The sequence below is a fragment of the Lathyrus oleraceus genome, chromosome 4 (assembly GCF_024323335.1).
Source record: "Lathyrus oleraceus cultivar Zhongwan6 chromosome 4, CAAS_Psat_ZW6_1.0, whole genome shotgun sequence".
Taxonomy (NCBI): domain Eukaryota; kingdom Viridiplantae; phylum Streptophyta; class Magnoliopsida; order Fabales; family Fabaceae; genus Lathyrus; species Lathyrus oleraceus.
This window is the reverse complement of record NC_066582.1, coordinates 311,705,424-311,731,864: the sequence shown is the minus strand read 5'-3', so window position 1 is coordinate 311,731,864 and position 26,441 is coordinate 311,705,424.

Genomic DNA, 26,441 nt, shown 5'->3' with positions numbered 1-26,441 from the left:
CTTGCTTTCATCTTCTTTTGACCATATAATTGCACAAAGGATCTCCTAGAAGCTTTGGATCTTGTGACTGCTCAAGCTACAAACAAGAAATGTTAGTGACATATTTTTGTGCTTTTGAGTTTATAAAAAAATGAGAAAAGAAATAATATACAATTCAAGCATGCTTGGTGATCTCAAGCCACTCACAAGAGAGATCCCACCCAAAGGGAAGGAGCCAAGATGCTTATGATCCTTGAGGCTATGCAAATGAAATGTTATGATGCCATGAGGGATCTTAGGGCCAAAATTAGGGTCTTACAGTCGAAAAGTGCAAGATTTTACGAAAGAGATGGGAATCAAATTACTGACTTCCACCCCATATTACGCACAGGCAAATGGTCAAGTCGAAGCGGCCTATAAAGTGATCATTAGCCTAATAAAGAAACATGTAGGCAAGAAGCCAAGAAATTGTCATAAGACGTTAGATCAAGCTTTGTGGGCATGTCGAACGTCGCCAAAAGAAGCAACCGGAACAACTCCATTTTGACTAGTATATAGGCACGATGCAGTGTTACCAGTAGAGATTCAGGTTCATGCAGCCAGAACCCAAAGGCAATACGGAATACCTTCTGAAGATTATTGGAGCATGATGGCAGACGAACCAGTCGATTTAGATGAAGAGAGAATGTTAACCATGGATTCACTACAAAGGCAGAAAGAAAAAGTCGCCAGATCCTATAATAAGAAGGTGAAAGGCAAAATGTTTGTTGCCTACGATTTAGTTTGGAGAGTGATCTTGCCTATGGATAGAAATGATAGAGTTTTGGGTAAATGGTCCCCAAATTGGGAAGGACCGTTTAAGGTTTTGCAGGTTTTCTCCAATAACGCCTACGAGGTCGAAGAGTTAGCACCAGATAGGCGGATCTTGAGGGTAAATGGAAAATACTTTAAAAAGTATAGGCCTCTCCTTCAAGAGGTCAAGATTTTGACAGACTAAATGGCTATCGAATAAACTAGGTTGGAGAAAACTATGTTTGAAACCAACTATAAAAGCACAGAAAATTAAATGTACACAGTGCTGAAAAATAAAATAATAACATAAAAAATTTGCAAAAAAACCATTGTTCAAATATTACATAAAAATAAAATCCGTCAATGTTGGCCGAATCTAGATTGAAAGGATTGAAGCTCAAGGTTGTAGTGGAGAGACGTAGGTTCCAAGTTGTCGGCCTGGACTTTAAGCTGTTCAAGCTTCTTTTCAACGTTGGAAAGTTCTTCAGATACAGCCAAGGCATCGTAGGTGGTCTGCTCCATAGTGTATTGGGCAGGCTTTATAACATTGTCGACAATACTCGACTCTTCCTCAGTAATTGACTTCAATTCACTGTCCAAAGCAACAATTTGACGCCGAAGGTTATCAATTTGCTGGCGTATCTCAGCAGCTCTTGTTTGTTTGGAGGCCAATTCCTTTTTCTTCTCCTTGATCGTCCCTAGCAATTTGGTGACCTCTACGTCGGCATTCATCACCAACTCCCATTCTCCTTCACAAAGGCCTCAGTAGTCACAATCTGGTGTTCATTTTCCCTAACGCTGTCGAGATGACGCAACATGGGAACCAAAAGTTTTTCTAAAGAGGCCGTTGCACATTGAGCATACTCTGAAAGCTGAAGTTCTTTGAGTTGGGCAAGCACATGCAGGATTTCTGGGCCGACAACAGGTTCACTCATAAGCACATGGGGGAGATCTGGATTCAAGGCGTGAAAATGAACCTTATCCATTAGAGCTTTGATTTTCGTCGCTTCAGAACCCATCTTACCAGAGTGGTGAATCTGCTCAGAATCTGAAGAAGCATCACGTGATCTTACTAGGCTACGAAGCCTAGCAATTGCTTCTAGAGCAGAAGGCTTTATTGCCAGCCCCTGGAAGATGAAGGAGAAGTAGTTGATAGAGGAATAGTTTGAGAATGTTGGTTTTTTGTGGTGCCAACATCCCCTGGTCCCCTTGAATCCTGCAAAGGCAAGGAAGCTGAAGAAAGACTAGAGTTAGAACTAGTCGAACTGGAATCCGTGTGCGTTGCAGGGCTAGTGACTGAATCAGAGTCACTATCACTAATCTGGATAGGGAAGCCAATAAACTCACCAGCAGTGTCGACAGAGGGTGCTTGGTGAGATGGAGAAGAAGTCGGTGACGAGGGAGTATAGTCGGCGACATGGTGAGATGGCTCACCAGAAGCATCATCCTATTGTAAGAGCAAAAGATGTTTGTAAAAAAGTCCAGTAATTCAAGGGAAAATATAGTAAAACAAGTGAGTACCTGTGTCGGTGTAGAGAGGACGACATCCAGATTTTCTTCCCCCAAGACAGCAGCAGCGGGGGTGCTGGTCGACTGCAAAGCCCCCATAGCTAGATCAGGGGCTTTATTAAGGATAGACGTGTCGACCATAATAGGGTTGGCGTCTAGAGAAGGAGCCTCTGGAGTGAGCACTTTGTATTGTTTCTTCTTCTTGGCTCTATCACTCCTAGAGGGAGAATCATGTTTCTTCCTTTTATGGCCCTGGTGGCCTTTGGATTTGTGGGAATGCTGGGAAGATGGCTGAGTCGGTTGTGGAGTCGGCTGAAGACATGAAGAGAGGTTATAAACAGATATTCTAGTCAGAAGATCAGACAAGCCGACAAGAAATACCTCAGGTCCTGTGGCAGCAGAGTGTTCATGTTTTTTGGATTTCTTGGAGTGAGAAGAGATAGGTGGGTCTGTCAAACATGGTTGACCCTGCACATAAGTAAGAAGTTAGATACCACATATTATTTCCCGTAGAGAAATCACAAGGTTGAGTGAGATTGCTTCATATAGGTGCATACCGAAGAATTGGGTTTTTTCAAAACTTGGGCAATATGCCGCTCATCATCATCAGAGGACTTCTCATGAGCAGCCTGCAAGAAGGGAAATGACAGTTAAGAATAAAAACTGAGGTAAAAGAAAACGGAAAATTAGCCAGAGTCGAACCTGAGTCTCTTGCGTCGAAAGGATAGGTTCATTGGCAGGAACGTGATCCACAGGGTCTATGGGGATTGCTGTAAAGAAACATAAAAAAGCAAGTAAGCAACGAAATCCAACTAAAAGGAGGTGTCAGCTTTCCAGAAAAGTGTTACCAATTTGTGTGGAATCGAGCACTCTAACATATTGAGGATCAATATGAAGTGGCCCTGAGTAGTAGGGAAGATAATGCTTTGTCGGTACCACTCTGTCGGCCTTTTTCTTATAAGCATTTTGCATGTCTGAAAAAGGACAATAATACCAATCTAGAATTGAATTGCCAAAGGCCAAAGCCAACGGGCTAAATGGCAAAGGAGGAAATTTTATGTTTCCAAAATGAAGGGCGCAAAGATACTTGTCTTTCGCGTAACCAGGGATTTTAAGTCTTGGGAGCCTGTTGGTTACCTTCTCCTATAACTCGGACGCGGCTTTAGAGATGGTCCGACAAAGATTATCAGGTCGATACACAACTCGGAAATAGTTCTAAAAAGCGCGAATTTGTTTGGCATGGAGAGCCTAACACTTGGTCGATTTCGCCTGCAAATAAACAAGAGCCTGAGTTAGTTCAGATAATTTGGCCTCAGGAGTGCCAACGTAAACAACAAGATACGACAACCACCAATCGTCAAACTCTTTGGTGCAGAAGAAGGCTGGTTGAAAGGAGATGGAATGGAGCTTTGGTCGGTTTCCCTAAAGGGTCTCAAGATCTTCTTGGATCGTACTCCAGGGTTGATCACAAAGGATGCTTGTGAGTATGTCGAGAGAAGAATGCAGTGATTTGGGGATAAACTGACAAAGGCCAAATTGTCTGGCTACCAAGTTGGGTTGGTAAGCAACTAGGCCAGGGTCGGTGCCAGAGGTTACAACCGACGGAAATTGGGGGACCAGAAAACATCTCTAGATGACAAAGGTTTCAGTCTTATGCTCATATTCAGTCGAGGGAAAAGCCATGGTGAACCATTCAGGACCTTCAGTTCGACTGCTGAAAGGAGCCATAAAAGGGTGAAAGTCGGCGCGAGTCAGCATGATGGTAAACAAGAGGTGAAACACCTTGACGTCAGGAAAAGTTTTGTCGATGGGCGTCAAAGGGATCAGGCGCTTCCAAAGAAGGTGTTGTTCTTCTGAGGGACACACAACCCTTCTCATCCCATAGGATGATATGTCTTTAGAAAAAATGGCGTTGAGCCACAGTTGTAAGAACCAAAAAGGGTCGTGGACCAAAACATTCTTCTTCTTTGAGTTCTCAGGGTCAAAGAGTTTGATTTGGCAGATAACTTCAGATAGAGATTCATAAAGAGAGGCAAGGATTAATTGGCCCAGAGCGATGTCATGCTCTTGGTGAAGCTGGGTTGCCAAAAGAGCAAAATGTTTGGCTATCTGCATTGATTAGAGCAGAATACAAAGCGAGATAGCCATAGAGTCAGAAAGGCCACATGTTCTTCAGTGGACACAGGGCCTGAAGATATGGAATGGTGATCAATAAAATTGTTGTATGTCGGCTTGCGAGAGTCACCAACATCAAACCTCATAGAGATTGGTGCTACGGCTTCACAGTCGAAGACTTCGCCAGTCGGTTTCAAGCCTATAATGGCAGCAATATCCAAGAGTGTCGGCATAATCATGCCACACTTGGTATGAAAAGAATTGGTCAAACTATCCCAAAATTGGAGGGAAGCCAGTAACATGCCACAAGATTGAGGGGGGCCACAACGGGTAATTTGCAGAAGGGTATAGATACCTGTCCGTTTCCAATGGTCGATTTTCTCGGTTTCTAAGCGATCCATCTAGGCGCAAAACTTAGGACAGTTCTTGGGAGGAGCAGTCCTAAAATTCCTGTCGACATAACGGAGGGAGAAAGGTTTTTGGGAAGAAACCAAAGGTTCAGAGAGATGATTAGTGGGGAAAAAGGAATTTGTCGTGGTTATCTCAAGACGACGATTTTTTGGAAGTGGACCTAAAAATGCTAAAGGTTCGTCAGCCAGGGAGAAAGGGATCAATACCTAGGAATGCCAGATTTTTGCTTTCTCTTCAGCAAATGGAGGTTCAAGAACGTACTCCTTGCCATCAATGGTGAGTGGTTGTGCGAGCTTCGCAGCGGAGGGAAGTGTTTTGCTTTTGCTTGAGCTAGCCATGGAAGAAGTTGAAGGTTTGGAAAAGAAAGGTTGTTCTTTTTACTAAAACAGAGTGCATGTGATTTTCGTCTACTGAAGCAAAGGGAGAAAAAAGGAAAGAAGAAGAAGAAATAAGGGTTTTATAAGAGTTAAACCCTAAGAAAAGGAAGAGTGAACGCTTGATTTTCTTTTTCGACACGTGTACTCACGTTCTCACGTCTGCAGACACCCGGAGGCGAAAAGGCAGTTATGATGATAACCATGTTTCCGTCATAAAGACGTGAAGTGATGGAGATGTGATTTTGTGTGTCTCGAGGAAAAAGGGAGACGTTTGTCATGATTAGATGACGTCAGTAGCGTGGGACAAACAGGTGTACCATTAAGTAGAAGTGGAAGCGGTGAGGAGCAAGTCGATATCTCAAAGATGCCATTATCTCACAAAAAGTCGACATTCGAAAATGGCATCTCTGGGATGCATTTTGTTACCACAAGAAATCTATAAGGCATGTTGAAGGCGTAATCAATGAAAGTGCCTTATGAATTTAAGGTTGATACCCCACCAAGGGGTGGTTTGAAAGAAAGATGTGCCTAAGATAAGCAAGAGTTGAGAAAAACATAAGTCACCAGGAGATGAAACCGACAGACGAATCATGTGTGGTCGAAACCCATTTCGTCGACTGAAATGAAGACTAGGACTTAAGGAATTTCTGGTTGCATCAAATACATAGGAGACAGGGTCGACCTAAATACCTGAGCGGAAGAAGTTTGAAATTTAAAATGAATAGCAGTTACAATGAGAATAAGCGCCAGAATATGGAGCAGTTTGCAGAACGTGTATGGAGTAGTTTGTAGATCGTGTGGCACGACATCTGTTATTTTTAGAAGTTTTGGCCTATAGGCAGTTTCTTTAGTTTATTATAAATAGGATATCCCACGAAGGGCTCGGGGTGTTCACTTTGTACCAAAATCACTTGTCAAAAACTTCTCATTCCCAACGCGAGGAAGCAAGAGTTTTTTAAGAGTGCTATGTACGTGAATCACCACATTTATTTCAATGTAACTTCCTTATTTTTCAATTGTTCCCGTTGAACACTTTATTTTAATTTCATTTACTTTTGAGTTATCACTTTACGTTGTCGTCTATGTTGTCGACACTGATTCTATTATGATAATAGAATTCACCAAAAGTGTGTTCGTCGTGTACGTCTTTTGAATGTTGTAGTGTTGTCGGTCACGAGTCACCCATAGGCTATAGCATCATTATCATTTCGTGTGGAAAAAACTTTTGCTTGTTCAATACTTTGTCAGGAGTCGTTTCTCACAAAGTTAATTATCTGCCGAATTGAATAAGTCACACTGTCACACTAGCACATGTCTTAGGATCAACTGGTCGATCCTGCAAGTAACCCTGAGTTGTAAGGCCTATGGAGGACTAGCGGTTGTTTACCAATTTCCACAGTAAACAATTTTGTTACCACAAGAAATCTATAAGGCATGTTGAAGGCGTAATCAATGAAAGTGCCTTATGAAACCGACAGACGAAAGAAAGATGTGCCTAAGATAAGCAAGAGTTGAGAAAAACATAAGTCACCAGGAGATGAAACCGACAGACGAATCATGTGTGGTCGAAACCCATTCCGTCGACTGAAATAAAGACTGGGACTTAAGGAATTTATGGTTGCGTCAAACACATAGGAGACAGGGTCGACCTAAATACCTGGGCGGGAGAAGTTTGAAATTTAAAATGACTAGCAGTTACAAGGAGAATAAGCGCCAGAATATGGAGCAGTTTGCAGAACGTGTATGAAGTAGTTTGTAGATCGTGTGGCACGACGTCTGTTATTTTTAGAAGTTTTGGCCTATAGGCAGTTTCTTTAGTTTATTATAAATAGGATATCTCACGAGGGGCCCGGGGTGTTCACTTTATACCAAAATCACTTGTCACAGCTAGATTGACTTTCAAGTGTACAAACGGTATGACAGAGTATGAAGCTTGTATTATGGGGCTTGAAGAGGCCATTGATCTCAGAATCAAGTATTTGGACGTCTATGGAGATTCAACTTTGGTCGTGAATCAGACCAAAGGTGAATGGGAGACGAATCAACCCAGTTTGATACCATATAGAGACTATGCAAGGAGGATTTCGACTTTCTTTACAAAGGTTGAATTTCATCATATCCCTCAAGATGAAAACCGGATGGCAGATGCTCTTGCAACATTGGCGTCAATGATTGTAGTAAAGTATTGGAAAGAAGTTCCCAATTTAACTGTGTTGCGTCTTGATAGGCCAGCTCATGTGTTTGCTGTTGAAGGAGTCAAGGATTAGAAGTCGTGGTATTACGATATCAAGTGTTTCCTCCAAAGTCAGATTTACCCGTCTAGGGCATCTTTGAAAGATAAGAAGACTTTGAGAAGATTAGCCGACAACTTCTACCTGAATGGTGATGTGTTATATAAAAGAAACTTCAATATGGTTCTGCTCAGATGCGTGGATAGACACGAAGCAAACCTGTTGATGACTGAAGTCCATGAAGGATCCTTTGGTACTCATTCCAATGAACATGCAATGGCGAAGAAGATGTTGCAAGCAGGTTACATTTGGCTGACAATGGAATCTGACTGTTGCAAGTTTGTGAAGAAATGCCACAAGTGTCAAATATATGTAGATAAGATTCATGTTCCTCCGGCACTGTTGAACGTCATTTCCTCTCCATGGCCTTTCTCCATATGGGGAATTGATATGATTAGCATGATTAAGCCTAAAGCCTCGAATGGACATCGTTTAATTTTGGTGGCAATTGACTACTTCACAAAATGCGTTGAAGCGGCGTCGTATGCAAATGTAACCAAGCAAGTTGTTGTGAGGTTTATTAAGAATCAGATTATATACCGTTATGGTGTGCCAAGTAAGATTATTACTGATAATGGATCAAACTTGAACAACAATATGGTGGAAGCTCTTTGCAAAGACTTCAAGATGGCACACCATAATTCTTCTTCATATAGACCTAAGATGAATAGGGTTGTTGAAGATGCAAACAAGAACATGAAAAAGATTATTCAGAAGATGGTTATAACGTATAAAGATTGGCATGAGATGCTCCCATTTGCTTTGCACGTATATCGTACATCTATTCGCACTTCAACAAGGGTAACCCCTTTCTCTATTGTATATGGTATGGAAGTTGTGCTCCCTGTAGAGGTTGAGATCCCATCATTGCGTGTGCTCATGGAAGCCAAGCTGACTGAGGCTGAATGGTGTCAAACCAGGTATGATTAGCTGAATTTGATTGAAGATAAGATGTTAACTGCCATGTGTCATGGTCAGTTATATCAACAAAGAATGAAGAAAACATTTGATAAGAAGGTCAGACCTCGTGTTTTCAGAGAAGGTGACCTTGTGCTCAAGAAGATCTTATCTTCCAAACCAGATTCTAGGGGCAAATAGACTCCTAATTATGAAGGCACATATGTTGTTAAGAGAGTCTTTTCAGGCGGTGCTTTGATCCTTACAACTATGGATGATGAAGAGTTCACTCATCATGTGAACGAAGATGCAGTCAAGAAATACTTCACCTAAAAAAGAAAAGAACAACTCGCTGAGTTGAAAACTCGAAAGGGCGGCTTAGGCAAAAATGAGCATCTCGGTGGATTGAAAACCCGAAAGGGCGATCCAGGCAAAAGTTAGAGACATAAAATATAAAGAATTATCCCGATAAATTGAGTACCCCACTTTGGGGAAATTTATGCAAAAATTAGGGATTATGGCAAGTAACTGCATCTTGAGCACAACGGTCGGTCTTGTTTCGTCGTCCCCAGTAGCAGCCAAGAGCACCGTGGATATCAAGAGTTGGTAGAAGGATTAGAGATCATTGTATTCAATGTAACCCTTTTCCATGTAAATTACCATTTTCAACTTTGTAAAGATCTATAGAGTCTTGTCATTTACAGACTACCATTCCATTAAATAAAGTTGAGCTTTTATCCAAATTATTTCCACTCTTATTTATTTTCATCCAAATAGTTCTAATTTTATTGTGATCATTTTTGAAAATTATTTTTTTTAATCAAAATCATGTTTTCTTAAGCATATAAAAGCATTAATTTTAAGCAATCGATTTCATTTAAAAGGAGTATCAACAGTGGTTCGAAAATGGTAAGCCCTAAATGTGGAGCATTATTGCTTCTCCCTAAGCAGTAGGTGTGATTTCTTTTTCATCCCCGACAGCATTGTTCAACACTCGGTGTTTGTGGATTTCTCCATATGGTTATATTTCTTCATTGTCCCCAACTGAGTTGGTTGATTATTCCCCAGCCAAATTCATATTTGGTCTCTAGTAGAGCTCGAACGTTTTGTTGCAGCAGTTTGCATGGTTCCGGTAGGACTTTGGTTTACTCACCAGTCGCCATCAGATCCGCTCCCAGTCAGAGTTTCCTCTTGGTTTCTGAGCAGTTATTTGTGGTTATCCCATGCGTGGTTGTCTCCCATTTGATATGGTGTTGACCTAAAATTCCTCGTAGAGTTGATAACGGTTTTCCTCAGCAGATCTTCTCCTTCCCCAGCTAAGTTTGAGCTTTTGGGATGTTGATCTCTCTTTTCTCCAGCAGTTGTTTCCCTCTTTTGGGGATTGGCCGAGAATTGTATCGATGATTCAAATCTGTGAAATTTTGTATCCTTTATGGTCGTTTTGTTAGCATAATCATCATATATACATATACCCTCATATAGTTTCATTATTGCATCATTGCACTTTGACTCATTCTTGTGATTCTTATTCTCTGTTATGGTGGTGCTTTATCCCCATACAAGTTTGGTGTTTGTCCTCCTTCAATTGTAGAGTGTTAGCCCCTTAAGCAAAAAGATTTTAACCTTTCTCTTTTCCCCACTGAGTTATTTCCTCGTGGATAATGATCACTTCAGCTTCCTCCCCGGTTGATTATCTGGATGGAACCACTCCCATTGAGTTATATCCTCATTGGGTTGAGTCTTGATTGACCGTTTCTTTCTAGATCTTACCTAGATAGATATTTTTAGTCCCCTGAGAGTTTATTACCCAGTAACTAGTAGTATTCTCCTTAGTTGGCAGTTTGTTACTTCTTGCCCAATACCCGGCAAAAGTAACCCTGTTTCTCCCCAACGGATTCATTTTCACGTTTCCCTAGGAAGTATATCCTTGATATGTTCATCCTAACTGGTGATGGATATTTTCTTCCCTTGATTTGAGTTTATCCTTGATATCTTCATCCTAACCGATGACAAATATTCTCATCTTTGGTATTCTACCCAGTAAAAAGGTAGTTGTAATCCCTATTTTTTCCCCAGAGGGTTAATCCTTGATATATTCATCTTAATCGATGACGATTTTCTTTCTCTTTGCAGTCTTCTGCCCAGTAACCGGTAGTTGTAAATCCTACTTTTCTCCCCTTGTAGAGTTTATCCTTGATATGTTCACTTTAACTGGTGATGGATATCCTCTCCTTTTGGTCTTTTATCCAATGATTGATAGATGTAATCCTCAGTTCTCCCCCTAGGAGTCTATCCTTGATATGTTCATCTTAACCGGTGACGAATATTCTCTTGGATGGTATTCTGTCCAGCAGTCGATAGATGTAATTCCTACCTTTTGTTCAGGTGGTTTATCCTTGATATGTTCATCTTAACCGATGACGGGTATCCTCCTTAACATTCACAGGCAAGTCTATCCTTGATATGCTCATCTTAACCGATGACGAATTTTCTTTCCTCTGAGTCTATCCTTGATATGTTCACTTTAACCAGTGACGGATATTCTCTCCTCTGTGGTCTTCTGCCCAGTAACCGATAGTTGTAAATCCTATTTTCAGCTTTTCCCCAGCAAGTCTATTCTTACTCAGTAACCGGTAATAAATATGTCTCCTAGCGGCCCTCAGTGAGTCATCCTTGATATGTTTACCCTAACCGGTGACAAATGTCCTCTCTGTCAGATTTTTATTATCTCCTTACCCAGTAATTGGTAATGGATAATATATTTCTGCTCCTCCTGTGTTGAAGTTTGTTTCTTCCCCAATTGAGTTGAGGGCGTATTTCCTTAGTGAAATCGCTTTTCCTGCATGGTTCGAGTATTTCCGTTTTATTCTGATTTACCCGTTTCCTCTGTGAATGTTCCCTTTGTTTCCCCGGCTGAGTATTCTCATTTTCATGGAATCCCTTTAGTTCCCCAGTAGTTTTTAAGTCGTAGCCTGACCTACGCATAACCCTTTTATCCCCCAGAGTCTTTGTCTCCCCAGTGAGTTTTCCTTATGGAATGCAATACGCTCCTGCGGACTTTCAGTCTCTCTGATTTCTTTTCCTTTGTGGCAATATTTCCCCACAGAGAATTTATTTTAGCATTCACACCATATGCATTATGAGGTCTCTTATGGACCGGCATTTATTTTTATATGTTTTTATTTAAGCCCATTTTACTGAGTCGATATGAAGATTTTAACCTTCTCCTCCTCAGTTAGAATGTCTTTAAATATGGGCAGATGTAAGACCCCAATTTTGACCCTAAGATCCCTCATGCCATCTCATCATATGCATTAGCATTTGGATCATACCTTGGCATCCTCCTTACCCCTCTTTCATTGGGTTTGTTTTAGGAGAGATCACCAAGCAGCATCTGATTGTATCATACTAGTTATTTTATCATCTTTACTTGAAGGAGAATTGCCATCCAAGGCGCAACGAAATTTAAAATTTCTCCATTTAGTGATCCTTACGAATGGGCATGATCAGTGATAGAATCGTTACCTCTTGTGGCGATCACGAACGTTGAACGATGACAACGTCTCTACTCAGTCCACACGAACGGATTCCTTCAATCGCAGTGCTAGCTGTTATGAATGAAGGCTTTGAGTGAGAGAAAGAGAGATACGAAATTCCAACTCTTCAGTTGTGTTATATTCTCATACAATGCTTTTGTACAAGAGTTCTATTTATAGAACCACTTGTGTGGGCTTCAAGCCAAAAGGCCCACTTAAGTGCATTTTGCCCATATCTCATAATATGCCAAAATCACTTAAGTATTTGGTACCTTACCATATTTCGTATTCTACTTAAGGGCACCATACATTACGGTATTCCTTAATTACTCTATCTCTCATCAATCCGTCCTTTGTGTGTTACCCTGTAGGTTTTCGCGACGTTGACAATTATATTAAATCACGCATTTAACATAATAAACAGTGAGTGGTATCTAGCAACACATCACTGCTACCCAAGACACGAAAATGTCATGTGATCTGACAAAACCTCCTATGATAATGATTATGTGTATAATTACCCTTTTGCCCTTATGTCTATATTGAACACAAGGTATAGACCGTGTCATCCTTGTCCAGTTCAATATTGGGCCCATAGACATTTATCCTGTTACGCATGATGGGCAAATTCCATCTAGGTCACTCATGTCCCTCAGCATGCTTCGTGGAGTACCCATCAACTGTCTTTATGGTTATCAAGTTACGGACAACGTTGGATCAGCAATAAAGCACTCGACTCTACATCTAGGATCCATAGTGGTTTCAAGTCGAAGAGTGGTATACACTATTATCACCATGAGAATAACTTATGACACTTTGCATAACTTTCTATATAGTATTCTCATAGTGGGTCAATCCGGTATAAATATTACTCTTAATATTCATACCTATATTTAAGACTTGATAACTCTTTATCCATGATCCATGAGATGTGATCATCAGTCTACAAACATAATAGTCTTAACGCTTTAATGTTATCCCACTTCACACTAAAGCTCGACTACGGATACTTTAAGAATAGTGTCCTTATGTTTAATGTGCTCTCATGATTAAGTCACATTTAATACATTAAATGGACTATCTATTCCAGGGACTTTATTAAACAACCGTAATAAAGAAAAAGCCTTTTATTATTAATAAATAATTCGATACAAGTACCAAAAGTATTGGCCTCTAGGGCTTACACCAAAAATCTCCCACTAGCACTAGAGCTAATCAGGCATTCCCCTAATGCCCATTGATCTAGTATGGCCATCATGCTTCAACTGCGCAAGAGGCTTTGTTAGTGGGTCAGCAATATTGTCAAGTGTAGGTACTCTTACATATTTTCACATCTCCTCTATCTATTATCTCTCGAATGAGATGATAACGCCTAAGTATGTGTTTGGATCGTTGGTGAGATCTAGGCTCCTTAGCTTCTGCGATAGCACCATTGTTATCACAATAGAGACCAATGGGATCCACAATGCTAGGGACTATGCCAAGTTCACTAATGAACTTTTTGATTCAAACAGCTTCCTTTGCTGCACTTGAGGCAGCAATATACTCGGCCTCGGTTGTAGAATCAGCAACTGTATCTTGCTTTGAACTTTTCCAGCTCACAGCGCCACCGTTCAAGCAAAACACATAACCAGATTGCGATCTAAAGTCATCCTTATCTGTCTGGAAGCTAGCATCGGTGTAACCAATTACAACCAACTCTTCCTGACCTCCATATATCAAGAATGATTCCTTAGTCCTTCTCAAGTACTTAAGGATATTCTTAACAGCTACCCAATGGGTATCACCAGGATCAGATTGGTACCTACTCGTTGCACTTAAAGCATACGAGACATCTGGTCGAGTACATAACATGGCATACATGATAGATCCTATCGCAGATGCATATGGAATCTTATTCATACGTTCCCTTTCTTCCTTAGTTGAAAGGGATTGTGTTTTTGATAGACACAGGCCATGTTGCATATGTATGAATCCTTTCTTGGAATCATGCATATTAAAGCGTCTCAGCACTTTGTCTATGTATGTACTATGACTTAGGCCAAGCAGTTTTCATGATCTATCTCTATAGATTCTGATTCCTAATATATAGGCTGCTTCACCTAGGTCCTTCATAGAAAAGCATTTCCCCAACTAAGACTTTACTTGTTGCAGGGTAGGGACATCGTTTCCAATGAGTAATATGTCATCTACATATAACACCAGGAACACGATCATGCTCCCACTAACCTTTTTGTAGACACAAGGCTCATCTTCGTTCTTGATGAATCCATATTGTTTTATCGTTTCATCAAAACAAAGATTCCAGCTTCTAGAAGCTTGCTTCAATCCATAGATTGATCTTTGTAGCTTACATATCTTTTGGGCTTCTTCTGGTATGTCAAATCCTTCAGGCTGTGTCATGTACACATCCTCAAGAAGATTCCCATTAAGGAAAGCAGTTTTGACATCCATCTGCCATATTTCATAATCATGATATGCAGCGATAGTAAGTAAAATCCGAACAGATTTAAGCATTGCAACTGGTGAAAAGGTTTCATCATAGTCAACCCCATGAATTTGTTTATATCCTTTTGCAACCAGTCTTGCCTTATAGGTATGTACTTTACCATCCATGTCAGTCTTCTTTTTGAAGACCCACTTGCATCCTATAGGATTAACTCCTATAGGAGGCTCTACCAAGGTCCAAACTTGGTTTGTGTACATGGAATCCATTTCAGATTTCATGGCTTCTAGCCACTTCTCAGACTCGGGACCAGTTATGGCCTCTTGGTAGGTCATAGGCTCATCTTGATCCATGAGTAATACATTACCTTGATCTGTTATGAGATATCCATATCTCTCAGGTAGGTGACGTATCCTGCTTGACCTATGTTGCACCCCAAAATTTGCCCTCTATTTTTAACTCTAACCAATTTTTTTGTTTCACATTCATTTGCATCATCTTCATAGCATAACATTTTTTTCTGTCTTAATATTAGCCGGAATAATTTCTCGGAATTTACAAACAGACTGGTCAAATTAACTTTTTAACTGTGCCTAGAATTAGTCAACGAAAAAATGTCAAGTTTAAGTTTGCAAATGTCGGTAACATTAATCTGCGGTTCACGTGGTTTAATTTGACATGCTAAAAATATTTTTACGACTATTTTTGGTCATATGTTGATCAGTCTGAGCATTTTAAACGGTCATAATTTTATTTCAAAATCCGACCAAACGCTGTATTTTTCCGAGTCATTTATTTCGCGCTGATTATTTTGACGTGTTCATTTTTGTTTTCGAGCATTTTGGTGCCCGACTTTTATTTTATTTTTGAGTCTATTTATTTTTATATTGGGTCTAGAATAAATAAATAGGTTAATTAGTTTTTATTTTAATTTTAACTATTTTAATTATTTAACTTTATTCAGTTTTTAATTTAATATTGGGTTTCAAAATAAACTTAGGCCCATTATCATTAACCTAATTTGTTCCTATATATATTTACTAGCATGACTGATAGAGGGATGCCAAAAGACAGAACAAAAAAGAGAAACCGAGAGTGGCTGATCTATACTATCGTACACGCAGTTTGGTAATAGTTTATATATGATATATACTTTATCTATTTTGTTGATATATTTGTTACTGTGTTTCAAATACATGTTCATATATGTAACTAGTGTGTTAAATATATATATATATATATATATAATATATATATATATATATATATATATATATATATATATATATATATATATATATATATATATAATATATATATATATATATATATATATATATATAATATATATATATATATATATATATATATATATATATATATATATATATATATATATATATATATATATATATATATATATATATATATATATATATATATATATATATTATATATATATATATATATATATATTTCTATTTTATGTTATAATTTGATTATGTTTTCGGATCGGATCGTGTCAATACGCCATTTTCACATATACGTGTATGAGGCGTGACATTTGTGTGATCCGATCCAGTTGCGATGATCGCAATTTTGCGCTAGCAACGCCGTTGTTTTTTTTTTAATTCATATTTTTTTTTATATACATATATTTAGATCTGCACATTTTTTTTCATAACTTACTACCCTGATTTTTCCTAAACCCAGACAATTTCGTCACAAACTCTAAATTTGAAACCTAAAACTTTAACCGTGTTATTTCCTTTAAACCATAAACATTTTCTTAAACCTTAACAAACCTTATTATTATTTCCTATTTTCACTCTTATTTATGTTATTCATACACTGTAACTGCTTCGCCCTTGTAATATTTTAAGTTTTAACATGTAATATTTTCAGTTTTACTTTTCGCCATCTTTATTATGTAATTGCACCAAAGCGTTGTAATAATTAGGATTTTATTTTCTGCCATTTATTTTCTGCCATTTTATTTTTCTGCCATTCATTTTTCTGCCATTTAAATTCCTGCCATTAATCCTATATTGACTGCGTGGTTTAGTAATGTAGGGCGTGAAAACCAACTAAATTAATTATTTAATATTTTTCTATAACCTTTATATTTTTTGTAAATAAATAATAAATACTAACTATTTTAATAACTTTTTTTTATTACTTACTTATAATAATAAATCCTTATATATTTTGTAAATAAAATCTAATTGACCATTTTTCTAATTGAATAATAATAATAAACCTATTAATCTAATAATTTGATATTTTCTATAATCTTTATTTATTTTGTAAATAACAAACTTAATATTTTTCACATAACTCTTTTATTTTATAACTTGTACATTAATATATTTTAAATTCTTTTATTATTACTAATTTATTTTAAACTCATATTTTTCTAATAACTTCTAAAAAAATCTAACTTGTTTAACCTAAAATAATTTCTTTTAAAATTCTAACCTTTTTATTATCACTTTATTATTATTGTTATTTTATTATTGCTTTATTACCATTGTTTATTTATTATTTTATTTGCTTTTATCTATTCTATTTTTGCTTCATTATTTTCTTTATTCTAATTTTGTTTTATTTATAATATTAGGAACAAATGTATAGGTTGTAAATTTATTCTTTCTCGCCTGATTATTATGTATCTGTCCCATAGCCATGTAATAGTTTAGGAATTTATTTTTCTTGCTTTTATTTTTGTAAATATTTATTGCGTGGTTAGTAATTTAGGGAGTGCAAAAAACTAACTGTAAATAATTGAACTTAGAAAATTAAATTCAAGACAAATATCTGAAAAATAACACTCACACACGTAGGTCGATCTTTGATCGCCATCTGTACTTCCTAGGGTATTCCTCTTGGTTGCCTTCTTTAAATGGTCAAGTCCCTCGAAAATAGGGGTGTCTTAAGCAAAGTCCCTTCAAACAGAAAAATCATCAAGTCCCTATAAACTTAAAAGATCAAGTCCCTACGAGGTTGCCTACGATATAATGATCTTGTCCCTTCGGTAAATATGATGATAGTCCCTACGAGTTGCTAAAGACACCCCTTATGTTGCCTTCATTGACCATACGATGACCCTACGCCCGTCCCTTAAACACATCCAAGGTAATGACTACCTATTCCTTAATAATAGGGACAGTCTTACCATTGAAAGAATATACGAGAACACGAAAGACTTAATCTAGGGTAGGTATCTCATAGTTACTTGCTCACACTTTTCAAAATTACTTTTACACCTCACAATTTCTAAAACTAGGCTTTGTATACACCCATACGAGGGTCATTACAAAGTACTTAAAGAAATTTTTTCTAATCACACACTACACTCTTGCAAACAAACAAAGTGAGCTAAGTAACTAAGAGCCCATGGATAACCATGGATATAAAGGGTGCTAATACCTTCCCTTTGTATAACCTACCCCCCGAACTCAAAATCTTTTTAAGGTCTTTCCTGTTCTTTTATGTCCTTTCCTTTTGGATAAAATAAAAGTCGGTGGCGACTCTTGCTATCCGCAACATTTAACTAAAGTCAGTTCTCCCACCGTGTTACAAAACTGGCGACTCTGCTGGGGATTTAATAAAAGAGGGGTACCCTTTGGAATTAGATCACTTTAAAATTGTTTGCCTTGTTTGCTTTATACTTATCTGTTGGGTGCTCTTATGTGTGAAAGACCCTAACCCGGATCTAGTGTACCTTAGGTAAATGGCAATAGACCAAGGAAACTGTACAACGTATATCGATATGGTTGATCTGGTGGCCATAGTTAGTGTGACTTCTTGGTTGGTGCTTATGTTCCTTAAGCAAGTTAAGGATAATATGAGGCTGCCATATGTTGTCAATACACTAACTGACTTTTAGAACCCTAGTCATCCCATCTTGGCCTTTAGAAAGTAGTGAGATAACTGGCTTTGGTGAAGACTGAAGTTGGTTGATACTCGATACTACACTCATTGAGATCCTAAACTTGGAGGGTTTTGGTTGGCAAGTAAGTTGCCTACTGAACAACCACCCTTGTGAAGGATCAATGATTTTGAGATCCCTTAGAACCTGGTTACTTTTGTAGGACAGGATGAATCAACTAAACTTTAGGGGAGGGTACTTACCTTTAAACCTCATGCAAGCCTTCAAACCTAGGGCTATTGTGTGACTTGTTTGTGTGTGCCACATGTTTGTGATTGAGCATAACATCATAGCATCATCATGCATCATAAGCATAGCATTTTCACTAACCATTTCAAGGACCAAAGGATTTATCTTTGTTCTTTGTTGCAGGTCATGGCTTCTGCTCGTAGGTATACTATCCGGATCAACTTTGTAGGAATACCTCTTAAGCTTAAGGAATTGGTCTCTCAAGTTTCTGAAAACTCCCAGTTCATCAAGAGGCATGGTCACCTACTGGATCTAGTCACTTCAGGGTTCAATGAAGACATGATGAGTGTCCTGTTTCAGTTCTTTGACCCTAAACATCATTGCTTCACATTTCCCGACTATCAGCTGGTTCCTACAATGGAAGAGTTCTCCAAGCTTCTGGGTATACCTATTCTTGATCAGAAACCCTTCACAGGCTTGGAAAAAGAGCCTAAACCTGAAGTCATTGCTGCAGCCTTACATTTAAAGAAATCAGACATTGTCCTAGAAACAAGGAGTGGAGTTAAGGGTATTCTTGCTAAGGTATTGATGGAGAAAGCTCAAGTATTCCTGAAGGCTATGAGTTATGATGCTTTTGAGGAGATCTTAGCCCTATTGATTTATGGCTTAGTACTGTTCCCCAATCCAGACCAGTTCATAGACGTACACGCCATCAACATATTTCTGACTCGCAATCCAGTGCCTACATTACTTGGAGACATCTTACACTCTCTTCATACCCGTACTACGAAGGCACGAGGAACTCTGATGTGTTGCATACCTCTATTATCTAGGTGGTTTATTTCTCACCTTCCTCGATCAGTGATGAAGAATGAACAAGGGTTCAGGTGGTCCAAGAGGATTATGTCACTTTCTCATTCAGATATTCATTGGTGCTCTAGATCTATGGAGAATGTTACCATCATTGACCATTGTGGGGAGTTCCCTAATGTGCCACTCCTTGGCATAAGAGGGGGCATTACCTACAACCCTTCTTTAGCTCTACGTCAGTTTGGTTACGCTCAGACTGATGGTCCTCATGACATGCTTATTCAGGGTATTGTGTTCGACTACGACAACGATCTTCAAGGTTACCGTCAAAGGTTCATACGAGCATGGGGTAAAGTGAACAAGGTTGACAGCAAGACTCTGGAACCCAAGTACACTATTCCTATGGAACCATATCTCAGATGGGTACGATCTCGTGCTCAGACTCTTATGATGCCATATCCTGCTATCCTGCCAGTTACCATGGAGCTTGTTGCTGAAGGAGATACTTCTTACATCATTCTTCATCCAGACATGCCCACTGACATGGAAGAGTTACAGAGGTTCTGGATCCAGTTGAAGGAGCAAAGAGATACTTTTGAGACTCATTACAAGGCAAGTCAGGAAAGAATCCTGGAGCTAACAAAACAACTTCACGAGGAGCGGAATCTCAACTCAGACCTCAACACAAAGAGGAAACGTCCATGGGAGACTTAAAACCCCATTTTTTGTATTCATTTCATTTTTATTGTAAGCCCAAGGGGCAAACAAGTTTATTACTAATAAAAGCTTACTTTTTGGTGGTTTACACAAATTTAAATCCTACGGTCCTTGAAAACATTGCATAAGCATCTACATACCATATTATTGCATCACAGGTTTCTTATGAACAGGTATCTTATCTCCTCGCTGTTTATTTCAGCAGAAATGGCTCTTGAACAGACTGTCAAAGATCTCCAGGCTCAGAATGCACAATTCCAAGAGTTGATTCTGAACTTGTCCAAGGGGCAAGATGAGTTGAAGACATTGCTGGCTAAGAAGAAGAAGAAGACTAGAAGATCAGGAGGCCTTATCAATCTGGGAAGAAGATTCAGAGGCCCTATCAAGACAAAGGAACATGTTGATGATTATGAGTCTGAAAATTCTGAGAAAGAGGGAGGTAGTCCCCATGATACTGTGGGAGATTCTGATTTTGAAGCAAATTATTATCATGATCCTAATGAAGATAAGTACAAGATGTTGGTGGATAGAGTGAATGCTATGGAGTTACAAAAATCTTCTGGGCTGGATTTTGAAGATCTGAGTTTAATATCTGGAGTGGTTATACCTATTGGTTTCAAGGTTCCTGCTTTTGTGGTGTATGATGGTATCTCATGTCCCAAGTTGCATTCAAGATCCTATGTCCGGAGGATTCAACCACATACTGCTGATAAGAAGTTGTGGATTCATTTCTTCCAAGAGAGCTTGTCTGGAGCTCAATTGGAATGGTACTATCAATTGGAGAGTGTCAATATCCGTGATTGGAATGATCTTGCTGAGGCCTTCTACAGGCAATACCAATACAATGCTGATTTAGCACCTACTCGCATGCAGCTACAAAGCATGTCAATGGGTGCTAAGGAGAATTTCAAGGAGTATGCCCAGAAATGGAGAGACCTGGCTGGCAGAGTTCAACCTCCTCTGACTGACAGGGAGCTAGTGGATATGTTTATGAGTACGCTGAATAGTCCTTTCTATAGTCACCTCATTGGAAGCTCATCATTTGGTTTCACTGAGCTGATAATGACTGGAGAGCGTGTGGAAAGTGGTATAATAAGTGGTAAGATACAGGTGGGTGCCTCTTCATCAAGCACTGCAAAGAAGCCCCCTAGTGGAAAGAAGGAGTCTAATGTTGTGTATGGTCAACCTGGCCGTAACAGAAGTCACCAATCCGTAGGAGCAGTTCACATTTCTAATCCTACTCCTGCAACACCAGAGCTACCACAGAGCAATCAACAGAAGCCTAGAAGACAATTCACCAAGATCAACATGTCACTGGCCCAAGCCTTGCAACACATGTTGAAAGGGGAACTCATTACTTTGAAGGACCCTCCTCAGAATCCTAATACTTCCTCTCCTCGGTACAATCCTAATGCACGATGTGCCTATCATTCTAATTGTCCAGGACATGACACCAACAATTGCTGGGTGCTGAAAAATAAGATTCAAGATATGATTGAAGTTGAGGAGATTGAATTTGACCCTCATGGGACTCCAAATCTGATTACTGCTCCCATGCCCAATCATGAGAAGACTGTTAATGTTGTTGATGAAGTTTCATATGTTTCCTCAGTAGCAGATGTGACTACTCCCTTATCTATTATCAAGAAGAAGCTGGTGCAGGCTGGATTCTTTCCAGGTTGCAACGAAGACTGTTTTTATTGTGCCTACAAACCTGATAGCTGCTGGAAGTTGAAAGATGGTATTCAACGCCTCATGGACAATTACACTATATTGTTTGAGAGAACTCCTTCTGTGGAAAGTATGTGTGAACACCTAACTCGAGGTAAGAAGTTTGAAGATGTGGATATGGTTGATAAAGTGCCAGTGAAGATTACCTCCAAAGGCCCTGTCAAGATCACTTCCAAGGGTCCTATCAAAATTACTGCTGAAGGCCTGGTGAAGACTGTTGCTGAAGTTAGAGTGCCTCCCATGATTATTACCACTCATGGCCCTATTCCTTATACTTCTGATAAAGCTATACCCTGGAATTACGGTTCTGATGTTTATATCCGTGGTGTTAAGCAGGAACCTTTGACTGATACACATGTTACTGATGATAACCTTGATGTTGATAATATTGCTGGATCTAGTAAGATCACCAGAAGTGGAAGAATTTTCTCTCCTCCAGCTACCTTAAAAAATACAGTTCTTCCAACTACTACCTCCACTTCTGAGCCAAGTACTGATGCTCGAGGCAAAGGTCCTGTGGTTGAACCTGTGCAAGCTGAAGCACCGACTGCTGAAAATCTCTCTAAACAGATGGAAGAAATGCTGAAGATCATTCGTAAGAGTGATTACGATATTGTTGACCAGTTGGGGCATACTCCCTCCAAAATTTCCATGTTGTCTTTGTTGTTGTGTTCTGAGGCTCATGCTAAAGCCTTGATCAAATTCTTAAGGACTACTCATGTACCAAATGAAATTTCTGTGGATCAATTTGAAAATTGTGTTGCACATCTGACTTATGATAATGGGTTAGGTTTTTCTGATGCTGACTTGACTCCTGCCAAAAGAAACCATAACAGAGCTTTACATATCTCCATTGAATGTAGGGGCAATACCTTGTCTCATGTGTTGATAGACAATGGCTCTTCATTGAATATACTTCCCAAAGAGGTTCTGAACAAGCTCAGTCCTGAAGATGCTGTGTTAAGATCAAGTAATATAGTGGTGAGAGCCTTTGATGGTTCAAGAAGAGTGGTGCATGGAGAAATAGATCTCCCGATCAAAGTAGGCTCTCAAGTCTTCGATTCTACCTTCTATGTAATGGATATTCGTCCTGCGTACTCTTGTTTGCTGGGGTGCCCCTGGATCCACGGGGCAGGTGTTGTGACCTCCACTCTACATCAGAAGTTGAGATATCCAGTGAAGGGAAATATCGTAACTGTTTATGGAGAGGAAGAATATATGGTCAGTCATGTGAATACATTTAAGTATGTTGAAGTGGAAGGTGAATATGTTGAGACTCCTTGCCAGACATTTGAAGTAGTTCCTTGGGTCGTTCCCGCTATTGAAGTTCCTCATGTGGTTAAAAGAGTTCCTGTGGTTACCAGAGTACCTCCTACAATGGCTTCCCTCGAAGATGCTAGAGCTGTGGTTGAAGAAGGTGGTTGTACTATTTGGGGTCAGCTTCCCGACATTCCTTACAAGTCTGACAAGTTTGGTTTGGGTTTCACTGTAGAGTCCCAGAAGGCTGTTCGTCGTGCTCGTGCTGTTCGTATCACCAATCCAGGGAACATGAAAGATCAAATCAATGTTGTGGGTGACTATAATGAAGACTACAATCTGGATAACTGGATTTTTCCTACTGTGGGTGATGGGCTCAACAATTGGAAGACTGAAGACGTTATTCCTATCTCCTTTAGTCAGGAGTAAATACTATTACTGCGTTGTTATTTTTAAGCCTTGTGCCTTACCCGGGGCACAATGGTATGCTTGTTTCGGGATGTCATTTCATTTGCATACTTCATTCAATAAAAATCAATGGACGTTTCGTTTTCGTAAATATTGGGCTCTTTGTTTTTCTTTTATTTTATTTTCATCAGCTATGTGTTCTTACACACACCCACATCACTAAAATGCAGATCCTCATCCACCCTGGATCCTGTTGATAACAGTTCTACTATTGCCAATTATAATTTCAAGAACCCGATCTATCAAGCTGAAGATGGAAAGGATGAAGATTGTGAAGTACCTGTAGAGCTTGCTAGGTTATTACAACAAGAAGAGAAAGTTACACAGCCGCATGAGGAATCAATTGAGGTTGTAAATCTGGGTACTGAAGTAGACAAGAAAGAAGTCAAAATAGGAGCAGGCTTGGAAAACAGTGTCAAAGAAAGATTGAGTCGGATGTTACGTGACTATGTAGAGGTTTTCGCTGGAAAAATCAAGAGATGATATGGAATGATGAATGTCAAGAAGCTTTTGACAAAATCAAGAAGTATCTCCAAGAACCTATAAATCTGATGCCACCGGTTGAAGGAAGACCTCTAATCATATATTTGACCGTGTTAGAAAATTCAATAGGGTGTGTGTTGGGGCAACATGACGAGTCTGGTCGAAAAGAGCATGCAATATACTACCTTAGCAAAAGGTACCGACTGTGAAACAAGATACTCCCAGCTCGAGAAAGCTTGCTATGCTTTGGCTTAGGCTGCTCGCCGACTAAGACAGTATATGTTGAATCATACCATTTTATTGATTTCTAAGATGGATCTTATCAAATATACATCTGAGAAACCTGCTCTCTCCGGAAGAACAACAAGATGATTGTTGAACTCTGCACGCAGTTCAAAATAAAACACCATAACTCTTCTCCGTACCGGCCAAAGATGAATGGCGCCGTGGAGGCTGCTAATAAGAATATTAAGAAGATTCTACAGAAGATGACTGTTACTTACAAGGATTGGCACGAGATGTTACCATTTGCTCTTCATGGTTATCGTATTACAATACGTACTTCAACAGGGGCAACCCCATTCTCCTTAGTCTATGGTATGGAAGCAGTTCTGCCCATTGAAGTTCAGATCCATTCCTTAAGAATCATGAAGGATGCAGGCTTGGATGAAGATGAGTGGATTCAGACTCGACTCGACCAGATAAATTTGATTGATGAGAAGAGGTTGGCAGCTGTTTGTCATGGTCAGATGTACCAGAAACGGATGATCAAAGCTTTCAATAAGAAGGTTAAGCCAAAGGTATATCAGGCTGGTGACTTGGTAATCAAGCGTATCATACTACCACAGGGTGATCCTAGGGGCAAGTGGACTCCTACATATGAAGGACCATTTGTGGTCAAAAGAGTATTCTCAGGAGGTGCCATGATGCTTACTACTATGGATAGTGAAGACTTTCCACAGCCTGTAAACGCAGACATAGTTAAAAAATACTACGCATAAAAAGAGACCCGCTAGGTTGACTGGCCTAGGCAAAAATAAGGGCATCCCGGCAAACCAAAAGGGTTCGGGAAAAAATTAGGGATATATATAAAAAAATGTACACCCGGTAAGTCGAAAACCTGAAAAGGCGGCTTGGGCAAAAAAGGGTATCCCGGTGGATTGAAAACCTGAAAGGGCAATCCAGGCAAAAGTTAGGGATTAAAGCGTATGACTATGTCTCGTTTGGATCACTCATGTAACTTCAACTGATGGTGCTACCTAAATCAAGTTCAAACAGATAAAGATCAATCCAATCGTTTCTGTCTCAACAGCAGAAGATGAGATATTTGAAGATAATGGCAATAGTAGAATTGAAACTCAATAGGATCATTTTTCACATAGCTGTTTTCTTTGTTTTATAAAAAATTTACGACGAATTCCTCTTACTAGGATTTCTGTCTCCTTGTACAAACTTGCCTATGTATAGGTCACTTTGTGATATAAATAAAATTTCATCTTTGAATCCAGATTTACTTTTACTCTATTTACATAAGCGAAAACATCCATTGGTTGTGTTTGAATGTATGTATGCTTTTGAATACGATTGATGTTTACCAGAAATGCATAAAATGCAGTAATAGTATTTACTAAGGACGAACGAGGGTAGTAGTTCAACGAAGCTTCGCCGATTCATCCCCACTACAAATCCCCAGTAGAGCAAATCTATCTTTATAGATGCTTCGAATTACGTCTCCCCTTGAATTTATGTCCATCTCTTTTATCCTCAGTCGGGATACTCAGGAACTTATTCCTTCAATAGAAGTACGACGAACGAATACGGGAAGTGACAAATACTATACTATCAAACAAGACGGGAACGAGTTCCTCATATTCTTCAGCAACGAATCGGGATTTATTTTTCCTAGCCAGCAGTTGTTATACAAAGATATCCGGACGCTTCAGGCCGCATGATTCATACATACATCATTTACATCATACCATGGCATATCCATAAGTGCATAATACATTTACTTAGATGCACCATGCCATGCATGCATACATATTGCATAAACTAACCTTTTCCTTGCAGGATGGTTATATACAGATAAAATACTATCAACAATTCACAACAGGTCAGAAACGATCTATACGAAGATCTAGTGCTGATACTTAATCATTACTCAAGGTGTCCTTGGATAGTAGGCAAACGGTCTATACGAAGATCTATTCCCTAGTCCAGGATGTTTTCAGGAGAGTTAATCCTGATACTCTTTTGTCCTCGGATAGTAGGCAAACGGTTTATACGAAGATCTATTCCCTAGTCCAGGATGTTTTCAGGAGAGTTAATCCTGATACTCTTTTGTCCTCGGATAGTATGCAAACGGTCTATACGAAGATCTATTCCCTAGTCCAGGATATTTTCAGAAGATTTAATCCTGATATTCTTTTGTTCTTGGATAGTAGGCAAACGGTCTATACGAAGATCTATTCCCTAATCCAGGATATTTCCAGAAGAGATAAT